The sequence below is a fragment of the Arvicola amphibius genome, chromosome 8 (assembly GCF_903992535.2).
Source record: "Arvicola amphibius chromosome 8, mArvAmp1.2, whole genome shotgun sequence".
In the NCBI taxonomy this organism is placed as follows: Eukaryota; Metazoa; Chordata; class Mammalia; order Rodentia; family Cricetidae; genus Arvicola; species Arvicola amphibius.
Window position 1 is genome coordinate 34,407,309 of NC_052054.1, and position 17,401 is coordinate 34,424,709.

A 17,401-nucleotide genomic window follows, 5' to 3' on the forward strand; every position below is an offset into this window, starting at 1 on the left:
ATTTTTAACAGTACAACTGGATTCATTTACCTTGGAATTGCTATGCTATAAATATTGTGTCAGAGCTGTAGCCCAGAATGAATCACTCAGTATACCTTAGAACTATAAAAAGCACAGAAGTTAATGGAGAACGGAGTAGGCTTAGCAAAGAATTCATGAGCAAAATTCTGCCAAACTTCTAAAATGTGATGTTTCTGAAAAATGTGTTTCATAGACTATTAGTTCTGAAGACTACTAATGTTAAAGGAAAAATGTTTAATATTTAAGAATATCTGTAGTGTCTTGGGGCTGGAGAGATGGCTCAGTGGTTAAGAGCATTTGTTGTTCTTGAAGAGGACCCAGGTTCAATTCCCAGCACGCATATGAAGCAGATGACAACTGGAATTGTATTTCCAGGGGAGCTGATCTCCTCCTCCAGGCTCCATGAGAGCCTGCGGACATGTGGTACCCAACACACATTCAGGCACATGTGTATACAGATAAAATAAGTAAAACTTTTTTTTTTTTTAAAAAAGGAACTATTTGACTCTAGGACTCAAGCAGAACATATTTATTTCAGTGCTTCATAGTTTTTGGCTCGCAGTTATGAACAAGTCAACATTTTGCCCCACAGATGTTGCTATGCTATGCTAATTTCATGGATTCCAAGTAACCTTCCCAAATCTCCGCTGTACTAATCTGATACTGGTGGAGAAAATTTCAACTGTAATATACACTGCGCACTGTTTCTCTAGCATATTTAGGTGGAAAGCAATTATAGCAGAGGGGAGACTGGAGATTGCTGCAGTTCTCTACACCAAAATAGATTCCATTATTGCAGCACAGGATTTATTCTGGGCTAGAGCATGTCTTATGAAATTATTGCTTTTTTTAAACATCAGTTTCTATTTCTGTCACCAGACTGTGGTCTTATAACATAGTACTTCTACAAATGAACGTACATTTAATTTACCTGGGGGATTTTGTTACACGGCAGATTTTTGTCTCAGAAGGGATGGACAGGAGCCCGATGTTCTGTATCTGTAAAAATCCTCGTAAAAATTTGGTGCTGTGGATCCGTGGGCCACATTCCGGGTAAGATGGGTCTCCATGGTTTGGGGCCTGTAGAGCACTGTATTATCAGCTCCACAATACTCAAGATATCACTGTCATTCAGTGCACTCTTAGTGAACTGGATTCAAGTTGAGATGAATTGATTTGTTTGGCTGTCTTAACATTTACCACGTTTTTATTGTTTTTGTTTTTTGAGACAGGATTTCTCTATGCAGTTCTGGGTGTTCCTAGAGTTTGATCTGGAGACCAGGCTGGCCTCGAACTCACAGCGATCCTCCAGCCTCTGCCTCTCACTCTCAAGGGCTGGGATTATAGGTGCACATCACCACCGCCTGTCACATGTACCACTTGATGTACAAGAAGTACACCGTGATGACAACTGAATCTTGAGCAGACGAAGAGAGACAGAGAAGGAATGCACACCCAACCCCACCTCAACACATGCATTTGGGGCAAAAAAAAAAAAAAATAGAAATAAAACCATCTTTTAGAATTCTCTCTGATGTCTTTTTTTTATTAAAATATTTTTTTTCACTAAGAAATGCAGCTCTAACCTTATATATTTCAGATGGTCTTCCAAAGCCCATCTTGTGGTGGCCAGTAACTAGTTTAGAAAATTAAACTCCCCTGTACCTGTGAACATGTCAATACGATTGTCTCTTCTGTTCCTTAGGGTTTTGTATTCCCATAAGTTTTTGACTTCTATTATTTTTTTGTTCCTCCTGCTAATTTTTTCTATTATGTTTGGTCATGGAGATAGCAAAATCTCTATGAGGGGTGGGTGGGGAGATGGATAAGAGCAGTGACTGCTCTTCCAGGGGACACGGGTTCAAAACCCAGCACCTACATGTCAGCTCACAACTGTTTTTTATCTCCAGTCCCAGGGACTTTGATCCCCTCCTCTGACCTCTACAGGCTCCAGGCATATAAGTGACACAGTTGCATGCAAACATAATATCCATACATATAGTAAAATTTTGTTTTGTGTTTTTGTTCGTTGAGACAGTTTCTCTGTATCAACACTAGCCATCATGGAATTTACTTTGTAGACCGAGATGGCTTTGAACTCACAAAGATCCACCTGCCTCTGCCAGCCCCCACCCTCTCAATGCTGAGATCAAAGGAGGGCACCACCACACTCAGCTGGTGCCTGAACAGGGACCTGAATCACATACAGTAATTTTAAAAAGAAGGTTGAGGAATGAAGCTCTTTAAATGACTTTTGAGACTGAGAGATCACTCAGCATTAAAGAGCCCTTGCAGGCTCTGACAGAATACTTACATGGTGGCTCACAACCTCTGTAATGCCAGTGCCAGTAGATCTGAACCTTTTTCTGACCACCCCAGGCATTATGCAATATATATGCAATATATATGTGTGTGTGTGTGTGTGTGTGTGTGTGTGTGTGTGTGTGTGCGCGCGCGCGCACATTATGCATATATATATATATATGCGCACACACACACTGATACAGGCAAAACACTCATGCAACATAAAATAAAATAAATAAATCTAAAAACAAATTAAAGTCTGAAATGAAGGATTTTTTACGTCCTTAATTATCACAGCATACGGTAGCCATGAAAGCCCTACAATGATGCTATTTGTCTCCTAATTAAAACTCTATTGGCAGTGCATAGGAAAGTGACTTGTCAGGGATCTAACAAAAGTCAGTCTTACTTTGGGAGAAATGTAGAGACCCAGCCACCCCTGAAGACACCAAGAGTGGAGCATGAACCTCCGAAATGCACACTTGTGTAGGAAATTTATAGAAACATTGCAAGTGCCTAAATAAATTTGTTAATTAAGAAAGATTTGGTTGATTAAGTACTTTTTAATATAATGAGAATTAAGTTCCACTACTAAATCAGAGCAGCAATCTCTCCAGACTCTGATCTTAATATCTCATCGTTGTGCAGTGAAGCTTAATTGCAATGTTTATTTCTAGGATTGGAGTTCTGCCTGCTCAGGTAATTACCATCGTGTTAATCTTGCTGATCCCGAGAATAATGGCTCTTTTTTCTTTCACTAAAATGATTCCATGACTTCCCTTGATGCACACAAAAAAATGAAAAAACAAACCAGAATGTAGGTTTTAATGCAAAAAAAGAGTATCTTTCAAATATACCAACTAAGAATCGTTCTTTAAAAACATAAAAATATTAGTCCTGAAATCACGCATCAAAACTCCAGGGAGGGTCCTGTTTAGTGATAACAATGGGATACTAAAGAAGCAATGAAATGATTATCCTTTGTGTATATTTTGTAATGTAAAATTTATAATGTAAACTATATATATATTTATAATGCAAATCAACACATATGGTCCTTTAATTACTTTTACTTAACAATTATTATTAAAGAATCTTGCTGATAATAACAGAATATACAGGAAGACCCTTTGTTCCTTTCCGATCTGTCCTGGAGTGCTGTCTCGAGCTTGGTGGGCTCTGTCTACTGATTTACCCCAGTGGCTGAGCTGAGCCTTTCTCATCCCACACTATAGAGACTACAGAAATTAGAGAGACAGTCCTTGTAAGAGTGACAGCAGGTGAGCTTAGGAGGTACTTTTGTTTTCGTCAAACATCTCACGAAAAAAAACAAATGAAGTTTGATACCCTATAAACTTTAGAACCTCAATAGCCGGGAACATAAAAACACAACAAAAACATGGGTAGATGTAACATACTGAAGAGTCGTCAGCAAAGGACCGATGCATTCACACAGACACTTTGGATTCTGCTCAAGAAAACACCTACTGCCAACAAAAAGGCCTCAGAAAACATGGTAAACGTTTGAGAATGCTACACATTTCTAATAGAAGACAATCAACTTGTGATTTTTCTTATTTATTATTTCTTTCTTACTCGCCTGATATTTCTTATATGTGTACTTTTATTCTATGTGAATATTCCCAAGTTGTTCAACAAGAATAAAGCCGAAGGCATCTTAAAAGGCAGGGTTAGTCACCACATACGGTTTTTCATCTAAAACAGAAACAGGTGGTCAGGAAACCCAAAGATGATCATCAGGGCAGTGGAGCATCACCGCTACATCCAGTAATACGCAATATTGGGGTGACTTCTGCGTGGGGTCAGTAATTGAAAGCTGGATTTTTTTTTCTTTTATGAGTATCTAGCATTACTGGATCTTCATGTCAAGAAGTGTTGACCCCTGATTTTCAAAACAGAAAATAATAATCAGTTCTCAGTGAGCTTAACCTTGAAAAGGATTTCTGTAACCTTGAACTCTAAGTCCTCTTTCTTTACCGTTTATCACGTCTTGCTCACCCCTCTCTCCCGGATCAACTGACAGAGCATTCCCAGCCTCGAAGGATTCTGCACTGCAAACCCTCGACACTCAGGGATCAAGGTCAAGGGAACAGCATGAGGGCGAAAGGAAGCAGCGCTTTCCTGAGCAAGTGCAGCTCCCCTAGACCTAGGGCCTCAGTGACTTTCTGCACTGAATTTTACTCTGTGGTGTCAATGCAGTGAGGACCGCCTTCTGTGCACGTCTCCTCCCAGCCGCGCACCCCCAGGGCACAGCATCCTGGGGAGTTCTTTTTCAGAAACCACTCAGGTGAAGCAGTGTGTGATGCTAGTTTTAATTGTCAATTTGACACAACCTAAAATTATGTGGGAAGAGAGCCCCACTGAGAGACTGTCTACATCAGGCTGGCCTGTGGGCATGTCTGAGGGGATTGTCTAAAGTTGAAGTGCCTTAATCGATGTGGGTGATGTGGGTGATGCTTTCTGTTACTGGCCCAGATAAAAGGAAACAGAAGAAGAAATCCTTTCTAGTTTTTTTTTTTGGGGGGGGGGCGGCTTGTTTGGGCTTCATTCTCACTGGTGAGTTCCTCTGTCTTCTTGCTGCTACTGCTGACTCCATTTCTGGCTTTAGAGCCAGCTCTTATGGTTTCCAACCCAGACTGAACACCAGCAGCTCCCCAGGAACCCTTTAGGCCTTTGGTGTTGGATGGGACTGGTGAAGCACACAGCTTCATCGACCATTGGACAATCGACTACCAGGTTCTGAGAGCGTCCACTGTGAGACAGCCAATGTTGGGCTACCTTGACAGTGCTGTGTAATAAAGGTATCCTTTTATTTTCGCTACATTCTCTTGATTCTGTTTCTCTATCAAACTCTAAGACATTGAGATTTGTGACTTATGTGGAAAGGAATTTCAGGACACGCCAGTATGGAGCAGAGCTGGAATTTATTCAGAGACTTTGTGGTGGTTTGAAAGAAAGCCGGGTGGTAGTGGCACACGCCTTTAGTTCTAGCACTTGGGTGCAGAGGCAGGCAGATCTCTGTGTGTTCGAGGTCAGCCTGGTCTAAAAGAGCTAGGTCCAGGACAGGCTCCAAAGCTACATAGAAACCCTGTCTCGAAAAACAAAAAACAAAATACGAAAGAAAGGAAGGAAGGAAGGAAGGAAGGCAGGCAGGCAGGCAGGCAGGCAGGCAGGCAGACAGACAGACAGACAGACAGACAGACAGACAGACAGACAGACAGACAGACAGAAAGAAAGAAAGAAAGAAAGAAAGAAAGAAAGAAAGAAAGAAAGAAAGAAAGAAAATGGCCCCAAAGGGAGTGGCACTATTAGGGTCTTGTTGGAGGAAGTACGTCACTGTGGGGGTAGGCTTTGAGATATTTTTCTCAAGTTTCACACAGTGTAATTGTCAGTTGACTTCCTGTTGGTCTATAAGATGTAGTACTCTCAGCTCTAGTACGGCATTTGCCTGCGCACCCTGCCATACTACCCTTCATAGTGATAATAGACTGAACCTCTGAAACTGTAATGAACCATCCTGATTAAATCTTTTCTTTATAGGAGTTGCTGTGGTCATGGTGTCTCTTCACAGCAATAAAAGCCCAGACTAAGAAAAACTTTCACGCATATTTAAGCATGGGAGTTTATAGAAAGAGAGGCCATTGGGAGTTTGACCATGTACCAGTAAATATATGAGCATCACAAACTGGAATTGGAAGTTTGGGTTTTGTTTGTTTGTTTGTTTTGTGGTGGTGGTGTGGTTTACAAGGATGGAAGGGTGGACCTGGGAGGAATGGGAATCAAGTGTGACGTGTGCATTGTACAAAATTCCAAATAATTATTAAACATATTATATTGGGGGAAAACAAAAGAGAGAGAAGCATCCAGAGAAAGAATAAGTCACATCCGAGAGTTTGACTGTGGCTTCTCAAAGGGCTGTTGTGCCTAAGTGTCTTAGCAGTAACCACATAGACAGTTTTGGTGACTCTAACAACTCAAAAAATTCCTAAGAAATGCTTTTTTTCCTTTCCTTTTTTCCTTCCTTTCTTCCTTCCCTCTTCCTCCTTCTCCTCCTCCTCCTTCTCTTCTTCCTTCTCTTCCTCCTCCTCCTCCTTCTTCATCTTCCTCTTCTTCCTTTTGATAAAATATTATAAGGTGACTTTAGACATACCTTGGATAGGATTGCAATGCAATCTGAGAAAACTATGATGGGCTACGAAAGGCTAAAACTTTTTAAAACTGTAAATGGGGTTCCTTCTGAGAGTCCTAGATAATTTATGTTTACAACTAGAGAAGGAGAAAAGGCCTCTACACTTAGACCATAACTGTGACTAGTTGTGATTTTAACATTGTCATTTGAAACATGTCTATGTAAAAGGAATATTGTCTTTGTGTAGTCATGTTCATAGCAAATTCTGACTGTGTTACAATTCTTGACTCTCAGCTAGATAAAGACTTTTACCAGATTCCTGCGTGAGGGATGCCTTTCCTTCCCTGGATGCTCTTAATTTTTCCTGTCTGTCCTGCCTCAATTCTCAGTAAGGTATGAAATGAATTAGGTTTCATTAATTCACTCATCCATTCATTGGTACTGAAGATGAACTCAGGACTCAAGTACTTTAAGTAAGTGTCCCTCCTCTAGCCTGAATTAGGTTTTAATTTGTCTTTTCTCAAAAATACTGTAAAAAAAACTTTGAATTCTATCTTAAGAGGAATCCCACTTGTTATTTCCTAAAATGCTTCAGAATTGTTTCCTAATTTGCTGGGCTTTTAAATTATCAGAACAGTTTAGGTTTTTAGTCTTTTACTTGACATTAGTACAACTTCAGCAAACTAAAGTTTATACTGGATTTATCGAGTTGGACTTTGTAGCTTATTTTCTAGCATGTTCCGCATGGTTACCACACCTTTTAACAAGTGCATCAGTGGTACTGGAGTGTGAATTACAGCATCTCCATCTAGGAAACTGTCATAAGATCACGTAGATGCTAATACAATGATGCCTTATATTTGGTAGAAAAGTTTCTATTTGGTTCCCTCTGCAAACCTCATAGCTTTTTTTCTTCTAGTAGCCATGTGTGATATGTCATTGTACAATTGTACCAGACATAAGTATTTGTTTGTAGTCAGGTTCGAAGGACCATGGTAGATCCCTGCCCTACACTTAGTATCCTTTCACCAATCTCTGATTCCTGACCTTTCTCTTTTTTCCCCTCCATCCCTGGTGCCTAGCCTTTGAACAAGGTAATTCCTTTGAAAGTTTGATCCTACTTTGAGAGTGAAAAAATATTTTGTGCCGAAGCCAGCAACAGATCTCAATCACCATGAAAGTTCCCACAAACAAAAGAGACTAGAAACAGAGCTCGAGATAAGATGTTTTGAGACGTGTCTAGGTTGGCAAAAGTCACAGGAGTATTTGATACAAACTCTCTTGCTTCCACTTCAACAGACTCACTTTCCCTAAATGTGTTGATTTCCTAGGTGTTTCTGTAGGCAGTGTCTCCTGATAGCCTTGACCTGCTTTTCTGACTCTACCCCACGGGTAGTAGAAGAAAACTTTCCCTTCCCATTATCCATGTCCCAGAGATAGGTGATATTGGGATCTCCTTGACGTTTCTCCTTGCATTGCTCAGGAAATCCACAACTACAGAAGTAGTGAGAGCACAGCTCTAGCTCCTTGTGAAAGGAGTTTTTAATGGACATGTCCCTGCTTGAACCAACACCAACACCAACACATCCCCTTGTAGAGTTTTTTCTGCAACATAATAATCCAAATCTTACCAAATCAAACCAAATTAGAAAAAGTCCAGGTTTAATGGATGCCAGCACTCCTGGTTGGCCAGGGAAGGGAGACTGGAAAACCACAGAGAGGGGAAAGGAGAACCAGGAAGACTATGTGTTTGGTCTCTGAGGGGTAGTTAAAACAGCCCGTGGGAGTGGTCTTAACCCTCTCTGGGTTTGGCAGGCTTTCTTGGAGGTGGAGTCCATACTGAGACAACTCCCAGGGGAGGAGCCTGGGACAGAAAGTTCCTCCCAAACATTCCAGACTCCCTGGACACATGGATGCCAGGGGCTGGAGTGAAGGCTGGACCCAAACAGCCCTCCCAACACAGAACTTCTCTAGAACAGTGGGACAGGCAGCTCTAGGGAGGATAATGCCATAGGTCAGAGTCCAGTGTGGGAGAAAAGGACATTTAAAAATAAGAAACAATTTCAACCTCGGGGGAAAACGTAGTCAACACCTTCCTTCGAACAGGAAATATTAATATTTGCAATGAGAGCAATTGGTAATCATATAAAAGCAGCTGTGTGTGTGTGCATGTGGAGAGAGAGAGAGCAAGAGAGAGACAGACAGAGAGACAGAGACAGAGTATTTATACATACATAAATTTAGAAATCATGGAAGTGAAAATTTCAGTCATTGCTATAAAAAGATAAGTACACAAGATAATTAGTGGTATAAATATGACTGAAGAGAAAAATTAATGACATGAAAAAAGCATTGAGAAGTGCACTCAAAATTCATTACAGGGAAAGGGATGGAAAATATGGATGGTATTTTGAGCTATGGAAGATGTCTTGGGAAACGTCAACAAGCACTTAACTAGGGCCTATAAGTAAAAAATGTAGGAGAAAAAAATGTGTAACCACCACGGCTAAAAGAGTTTTGGAAATGCGAGCCTATGTGTTTCTAGATTTAACTAACTGGCAAGTACAATGATGTCACTTTGAGGTGGAGAGAGCATAAGAGATTACAAAAGGGAATGTGATGAACATAAAATCATTGGAAACAGTGCAAGAGGCTTTTCAGAATGATGGCCACCTGAGTCACAGAGCCTACCATAAACATGTGGTTCTGCTTCCTTCAGCCCACTGCATCCCAACTTCCACATGATCAGATAAGGATTCAGCCTTGCTGATTCCAAACTACAATCCCTAAACAACAAAGAGGAAACTGATCATCCCAGATCTGATATTTCCACTGTCTTGTATTGTAAAGTCAAGGAATCGAGAAAGCCTACAAACTTACGGAGCTTAAATAACACACCAATGAACGATGGGGGAATCAGAGAAGAAATTAATACAGTCCTAGAATTCAGTGAAAATGAGAACAAAACACAGTAAAACCTCTGGGGTGGATATAATAAAGGCTATCCTGAAAAGGAAATTTGTATCTCTAAGAATGCATATTTAAAAACAAAGACAAACAAAAGCAACAAGAAAAACAAGCGAAGACAATATAAAGGTAACAAATAAATGGCTTAATAATGCAACTCAAGAATTTGGATAAACAAGAATAAACAAAACCCAAAAACAACTGACAGGAAGAAACAATAATCAGAACAGAAATCAATGAAATAAAGATAAAGAAAAGAATCAGTGAATCTATGAGCTGGTGAAAAGATAAGCAAGATCAGTGGATCCTTAGCGCATGCACGAGAGAGAGAGAGAGAGAGAGAGAGAGAGAGAGAGAGAGAGAGAGAGAGAGAGAGAGGGAGGGAGGGAGGGAGGGAGGGAGGGAGGGAGAGAACTCAAATTAACAGAATCAGACATAAATAGAAAAACATTGCAACAGACACCAAAGAAACTCATAGCACTACACAGCAATACTTTCAAAACATAGTCTGAACTCTATGAAGATAGGAAACCCAAAAGAAGTAGAATTTCCAGCTTCCTCAAAACCACCAAAGTAAAAGCTAAGAAGAGATTAGCAACTGAAAAGGTGTATTGAAACAGTAATAATTAAAAAAAAAACATTCTAAATAAGAAAAATGCAGGCCAGATGAGTCACAGAAGAATTCTACCAAACCAATACTTTTCAATTTATTTTTAAAAATACAGAAAGAGAATTTTTAAGCTCCATCAATGAATCCAGCATTACCCAGACCAGGAAAAGATACAACAATGAAAAGAGAAAACAATGGGTCAATATCACTGATGAACAGAATTAAAAATTCTCATGAAATGAATACAACACACAAGGAAAAGATCATCCACCATATCCAAGTTGGCTTTATCCTAGAGATAAGAGAAGGTTTTACATATGCAAGTCAATAAATGCAATGTATCACACAAACGGACTTAAAGTCAAAATTTACATGATTATCTAAACTGATGCAGAAAAGGCCTTTGACAAGGTTGGACATGCTCATCATATAAGTCCCAGAGAGAGTAAGACTGGAGGGAACATACCTCCATATAATAAAGGCTATGTGTGGCAAACCCACAATCAATATCTGCTGTGGTACAATATTTGTACACTGTAAATATGTTTTATTCTCATTGGCTAATAAAGAGCTGAGTGGTCTACAGCGGGGCTGTAGATATTGGAGGGGAGAGTCAGATTAGGAAGACAATGGTAAGGAGAAGGGTGCAGTCTCAGGAGTCACCAGTCAGACCTGGAAGAAGCAGTATGGAAAGTACATAGATGAGGTAAATGAGCCTCAGATTGGTTAATTTAAGTTATGAGATACTTACAAAACAAGTCTAAGCTATCAGACAAGCTTTCATAATTAATAAGAAGTCTCTATGTGATTATTTGGGAGCAGCTGGTGGGACAGAGCTGACCAGTGGTCCTGACGAGAAACTTTGCCTAAAAATACCTTCCTAAATGAAGAAAAATTTGATGCAATCTCATTAAAATCAGAAACGAGACAGGACTGTCTATTAGCTCTACTCCTATCGGTGTATTTCTTGAAGCACAATTAAGCTGAATTAAGGGAATACAAAGAAGAAAAGAAGCCAAATATCCCTGTTTGTAGATGACATGATTTTATAGATAATGAATTTCCATAATACCACCAGAAGTGATCAACAATTTAAGACAAGTAGCAGGATACAAAACCAATTTTCGGAAATCAGCTTTTCTACATGCTGAAAAAGAGGTCATGGAAATACTCCCATTCACAATCATCTTCAAAGAATTAAATACCTAGGAATAATCCTAAGCAAGAATGTGAATAATCTCTACAATGAAAACTTTAACTCTCAGGGGGAAGAAAAGAGGTTAAGAAAGAAACTAAATAATGGGAAGACCTCCCATGCTCATCGATAGAATTAATATTGTGAAGATGACCATCCTAGGAAAAAACTATTTGCAGATTGAATGCAATACCAATCAAAATCCCCATGCCGTTCTTCACAGAAATAGAAAAATCTATTCTGAAATTCATATAGAAGTGCAAGGGACCCTGATCGTCAAAGCAATCCTGTGCAAAATTAATTGAGTTGAAGGGATTATCATTCCAGAGATAAAGTTATATTATAGAGCTACCAAAATAAAAGCAGCATGGTACTGGCACAAAAACAGACAGGAGACTTAAAGATGAGGTGCACCTCAGTCATCTCGTCTTTGAAAAAGATTCCAAAAATTACATACTGGAAGAAGGACAACATCTTTTACAAATGGGGCCAAAAAATTGAATGTTCACATGTAAAAGAATAAAATTAGACCCTTACTTCTAACCCTATCCAGAAAATCACCTCCAAATGGATCAAAGCCTTCAACCTCAACGTGAAACTGAGACCACTAGAAGAAAGCATAGACAGTGCCCTGTGAGACTTAGAAATAGGAAAGGATTTTCTAAACAGGATTCCTTTCATTCCCTTAGTAGTTAAGTGTCACTCAGGAATTGACAAACTGAACTCCATAAAACTAAAAAAACTCGTATTGCAAGGAATCACTTAACTGAGTAAAGAGGAAGCCCACTGAGAATCATCTGATAAAGGATACATCAGCAAAACATACAAAGAACTCAAAACCCAAAGTATCAAGAAAATAAATGACCCAACTTAAAAAACGAACTATAGATTGGAACAGAGAGTTTTCAAGAAGAAGAAATAAAAATGATTAAGAAATATCTCAAAAATCATTGAAAATCCTTAGTAATCAGGGAAAAGCAAATTAAAAAAAATTTTGAGGTTTTATTTTACCCCAATCAAAAGGGCCAAGATCAACAAAACAAACAACAGATGCTGGAGGAGACTTGGGGAGAAGGGAACTTTCATTCACTGTTGGTGGGACTGCAAAGTGCTGCAGCCACTGGGAATATCAGTTCAAGGATTCTCTATTAGTGAAAATAATATCTACCACATGATCCAGCAGTTCCTCTCCTTGACATCTGCCCAAAGGAGTCACCATCCTACTACAGAGATACCTGCTCAGCTGTGCTCATGGACTCCCTCTCTATTCACAGCAGCTGGAAGTTGGAAACAACTTAGATGCCTTTCAGTTAATGACTGGGAAATGCAAATGCGGTCTACATGTACAATGAAATTCCATTCAGCTGTAAAGAAAAACTGAATCTACAAATAAAGAGATGCAATTGGGAAATATGTTATACTGTGTGTAGTCACCAAGGTCTAGAAAGACATACACTACATTCTCTCTCTTATGGATCCTAGGTCTGAACCTTTGGATCTGAGCCTATAACCTGGAGTAACTGCAGAAGCCAGGAAAGAGTAAAGGGCCCATGGGGTGGGGGAGGGAGAAAGGACCTAGAGAAAGGAATAGCAGGACATCGGTGCTCTGAAAGGTGAAAGGTGAACATGGTGAATATGGAGGGAGAAACAAGGAACACTAAGGATATCTGAAAAAGTCACAGGGAATCATATTACTTTAAAGTTTACTTTACGTGTGTGTGTGTGTGTGTGTGTGTGTGTGTGTGTGTGTGTGGTGTAAAACAATGATAATTACAGAAGTAGAGGTCATGAAGCTGAGAGGGAATGAGGGCCGCTAAAGAAGCTGGTGGGAGAGGTGCAGATAGGTGGAGGTAGGAGTGGGAATAATGTAAATGTGTAAATGTGGTATTTGTGTACGAAATTCTCAAAAAAATACAAAAAGGGTAAAAGCAGTCTAGTTTGTTTTCAAGTTTCACAAAGCATCAATACAAAAATTGCAGTTATAAAAGAGAAAAATAGTAAATTGATCTCACTTCTGAAAAGATATTCAAAATCAAGGTAAAAATTGGGTCAGTTCTCACTAAGTCCAAAAAGACAATATTTAATAACAAATGGCTTTTGTACTCATCAAAAGAAGGTATAGTTTGGCTGTAGGAGAAACGTAACTGAAATAACGAATAGGCAACGTGGCATTGTGTAAAACCCCGCCAGTAATGCTTTTTTTAAATAACCAAATGCATGATTGCTGACTCTTTGGAACCTATTCCCTGTGGTGGGATGCCTTGCCCAGCCTTGTGTAGAGGGGAGGAGCTTGGTCCTGATTCTGAATGGAAGATGGAGGAGGTGTGGATGGGAAGGGAGGGAGGTGGGGGAGGTGGCTGGAGGAGAGGAGGTAAAAGAAACTGGTTGGTATGTAAAATAAATTAAAAAAAATAACCTAATGCATGAAAGTAATGGGATCAGAGAACATGCTGATCATTAGGTTTTTTTTATCATCAGAATGTTCTCCAAGTATTTATCATGCACATACTCCTGCCAGGAACTGAGTTAGGCTCTGCCAGTTCTGAAGCTACTGCCCTCTCTGACCTTCAGATGGGAATATACCCTAGCTTTCTCAAAGACTTGCAGAAACCAGGCTAAGTCCAAATGTCAACAGTGCAGCATTCTGTGAACATACCAAATCCTGCAGTCAAAAGCGTCAATATTCTTTTTTTTTTTTGTTTTTTTTTTTGTTTTTTTTTGTTTGTTTGTTTTTCGAGACAGGGTTTCTCTGCAGCTTTTTTTTAGCCTGTCCTGGACTTAGCTCTTGTAGACCAGGCTGGCCTCGAACTCACAGAGATCCGCCTGCCTCTGCCTCCCGAGTGCTGGGATTAAAGGCGTGCGCCACCACCGCCCGGCAATATTCTTATACTCTTTCCCTTCCACAGAATATTTGTTTCATGGTTTAGTTAAACCTTAATACTTATTGAAACTGAACTATAAGATAACTTCCATGAAATAGTTACTGTTAAGTATTTTCTTTTAGACAAACCTTTTGGCCAATGCAAATAATCCCTATCAAACCAATTTAAAAGATGTCCATGTTTAATGGAGTGCTCCCGGGTGGCCCCGGGAAAACATGGACAGGAGAAGAGAGAGAAGCGGAGACCACACAAAACCAGAAGACCATGTATTCATTCTCTGGGGCGCAGTTTAAATAGCCTGTGGAAGTGGTCTTGACCTTTCTTGGGGAGGGGTTACCATTTGGTGGGCTTTCTTGGAGGTAGAGTTTGGACTGAGGCAACTCCCAGGGAAGGGAGCTTATGCCAGAAGCTGGGGTGAAGCTCCCAGCCAAACAATCTGGACTTTTTGGATAAAGGGGTGCCAGTGAGCTGAGGTGACTTCGAACCAAACAGTTACAAGTGTCTATTTCTTTCTCAACAGAGGTAGCTTTAATTACCCATGCTGTGGCTCACTTTGCTCTTAGCTCTGTTATAATGTTTAATTAGTAAGTGCTTCCTGTCCCTGTCTGTAAAGCACTTCCAAGTCTACCCACCCAGTTGATCTGACACCTCTGGTGCTGGGAGTGTCATAACTGCTCCCATTTTGTACAGGAGAAGCTGTAAACCACCATCAAAACTTCGGAGGTCAGAAATCATGTGACCTTACAGTTAAAGAAAAAAAAACAAATATAACAGAGATACCAACAAAAATTTTAAATAAGCAGAAGAAACGTAACTCTGCATTAAAGAAATAAATACAGTATGACCAAGTAGGATTATCTCAGAAGGGCAAGTTTATTTCAAAAGTGGAAAATTAATTGATGATTCCACATAGATCTTTTCTTCTTTTTTTTTTAAATATTTATCTATTTGTTTGATTTGTTGGTTTTTGGAGACAGGGATTCTTGGTATATCTCTGGCTGTCCTGGAACTCACTTAGTAGACCAGTTGGCCTTGAATTCTCAGAGATTCACCTGACTCTGCCTTCATGTGACTCATATAAGCATATATATATCCAGAGTGCTGGGATTAAAGATGTGTGCCACCACCACCCTGCATAAAAAATTTTAATGAAAAAAAAATAAAACTATCTCCACATTTTCTGGTGTGTGGGGAAGCCCTTGAGAAAAAATAATACCTCTTTCTTATCAAAGCACTGAAAAAAATCTGAATTGATAAAGACTTTCTTGTCCTGGTAAAATATGTATTCCTATGTTTTGAAGCTGCAATCATCATTGGAAAATGCTGACCAAGAGGAACAAAGCATTTTGCCCAGACTTGCTGTTAGCCTGGAAGAGTGGCATGTCATACCAGTGAAGAGATGAGCTGAAATTCACAAATCAAATCAGAGGATTTGTTCTTGGAGGATTGGGAAATTATGCTTCTTTTGAACATGAGGCAAAAGACCTCTAAATATTAAAATTAAATCAGTAACACTCTCATAAAATGTAGGTCAGTCATCCTTAATTATCTTTTTTATATATCCTAAGCAATTGGACAAATATATATATATATATATATATATATATACACGTAATTAATAATGGGAGAATGATATCCTGTGGTTGGAAAAGATAGTGGGAAATATGTAATGAGTCTGGAATTAGAGATATCACTGTGAACCATTGAGACAAAGAGAGTCACGTAGTTATAAGTGGATATAGATACATCTGTCTGTTTCTCTATGTATGTACATGTCCTGCCTATAACTCCATTGTTTGTATAGGTAGTGGTTAAGTGTGGATCTCTCTTTCTCTTTCCCTTTCTCCCACCTTTCTTTCTTCTGTTTCTCTCACTCCCTGAGTCCTGTCTTTCAAGGGGACCTAGATGCCCTTATATCCCAGTAGGAGCAATGACACTTGCGCTCGTAACATGAAGCCTTATTTTCCAAATGCCGTTTTCTTCCCTAAATGGAGCCTGGCATCTTTAGGAAAATAGTAGACTAGATCTGGGAAAGGAAAAGAACAAGACAGATTGGGAAAAATTTGTGGTACTTAAAATTAAATTAGCAACAAAAAGGTGATGGGGCGTATCAGAGCAACACAGGAGCTAGCTGGAAGGAGCTCCCGTTTGGCAAAGCCTGGCACAATCTGAGTATCCAAATAAAGACAATAAACTAAAGAACTATGAAGCCGGGCGGTGGTGGAGCACGCCTTTAATCCCAGCACTCGGGAGGCAGAGGCAGGCGGATCTCTGAGTTCGAGGCCAGCCTGGTCTACAAGAGCTAGTTCCAGGACAGGCTCTAGAAACTACAGGGAAACCCTGTCTCGAAAAAACAAAAAACAAAAACAAAAACAAAAAAAACAAAACAAACAAACAAACAAAAAAAAACAACAACAACAACAAAAAAGAACTATGAACTATTGTTAAAGCACTGAGGATCTACAGGACAACAGACAAATTGGGAAAGGTAAGCTCCGCCTTAAAAAAGAGTGCCAGCTCACAAACGGGGATAGAATGACAGAACCACAGACATCAACTCTGGGTAAGCGTCGTGATAATTGACAGAACTTAGCGAGTCACACCCCAGATCTGTGTTGAAAACAAAGGGTAAAATACTGTGTAGCAGAAAAACTTATAGAAGGAAGAAGCCACATCAGACAGTGGTTCAGATGGGCACTGCTGGGATCTGGCTCCCTGGCAGCTGGCTTCCTTGCTATCACTCAGGAGGAGCTGGACTTTGCCCTGTGGCCATCTAGTCTCATGTGGGTGATCTGTGCCTGACACCTGCAAGTCACCACAACAGCCCCAACACTAGGGATGTTTCTACTCAACAGCTGTTCTGTACCTTACAAAGCTTCCAAGACTGGAGAAAATATCTGAAATTCTAAAAGATCGAAGAAGTCAAAAGAAAACACCCTCTCTCCCCAAAATCTAACCCCTAAGCCTCAAATACCGGTTAGCACACGGGAGGTTGAGAGAGGAGGATTGCCATAGTTGAGTCTAATATGAGTAGCAGAGTGAACGCCAGGAAAGCCCGGGATACGAAGTGAGACTGTTTCGAACAAAAGCAATAAATAAAATAAAATTTGAAAATAAAATAAATACCTTAACTGGAGATGATGGTACATGCCTGTAATCCTACCACGCATGTTCTTTAATCCAGAAATCTCACTGCTAGAACTTTCCCCTTCAGTTACAGTTACAAAAAAAGTAAAAGCTGCAAAGGAAATGTTTGTATGATGTATCCTATG